Here is a 1,012-nt window from a genome sequence, read left to right as displayed (position 1 = left end):
TTGTTGTTGTTTTTGCTGAGTCTCTTGAGTTTTCTATGTATAGGATCATATCATCAGCAAATAAGGATAGTTTTACTTCTTCTTTACCAATTTGGATGCCTTTGATTTCCCTTTATTGCCTTATTGCTCTGTCTAGGACTTCCAATATAATGTTGAATAGAAGTGGTGATAGAGGGCATCCTTGTCAGGTTCCTGTTCGCAAGGAAAAAGGTTTCAGTCTCTCTCCATTCAGAATAATGTTGACTGTTGTTTTTGCATATATGCCCTTTATTATGTTCAGGAATGTCCCTTCTATTCCTGTTTTAGTGAGAGTTTCAATCAGGAATGGGTGTTGAATTTTATCAAATGCCTTCTTTTCTGCATTGATTGATGAGATCATGTGGTTCTTTTCCTTTGTTTTATTTCTGTGATGGATGACATTGATTGTTTTTCTAATATTGAACCATCCTTGCATACCTGGTATGAACCCCACTTGGTCATAATGTGTTATCTTTTTGATATGTTGTTGGAATCTATGGACTAGGATTTTGTTGAAGATTTTTGCATCTATATTCATGAGGGATATTGGTCTGTAGTTTTCCTTTTTAGTGATGTCTTTGCCTGGTTTTTGTATCAAGGTTATACTTGCTTCATAAAATGAATTTGGGAGGATTCCATCCTTTTCTATGTTCTGGAATAGTGTGAGTATTATTAGTGTCAGTTTTCTGAATGTTTGATAGACTTCTCCAGTGAAACAGTCAGGGCCAGAGCTTTTTTTAGTTGGAAATTGTTTTATGACCTGTTCAATTTCTTCTTTTGTTATGAGTCTGTCCAACTTTTCCACCTGGTCTGTATTAGTTTAGTTAAAGAGTATGTTTCCAGAAATCTGCCTATTTCTTCTGTTGTTGTTGTTGTTGTTATGTGCCATCGAGTCGGACCCGACTCATAGCAATCCCTCCTGGGTTTCCGAGGCAGTATCGCTACGGAAGTAGATTGCCCCATCTTCCTTCCGAGGAGTGGCTGGTGGGTTTGA

This window comes from Orycteropus afer, unplaced genomic scaffold (assembly GCF_000298275.1).
Source record: "Orycteropus afer afer isolate SDZICR_OR568_19922 unplaced genomic scaffold, OryAfe1.0 scaffold00141, whole genome shotgun sequence".
In the NCBI taxonomy this organism is placed as follows: Eukaryota; Metazoa; Chordata; class Mammalia; order Tubulidentata; family Orycteropodidae; genus Orycteropus; species Orycteropus afer.
The sequence above is the reverse complement of the archived record's forward strand: the minus strand, read 5'-3'. Positions refer to the sequence as shown.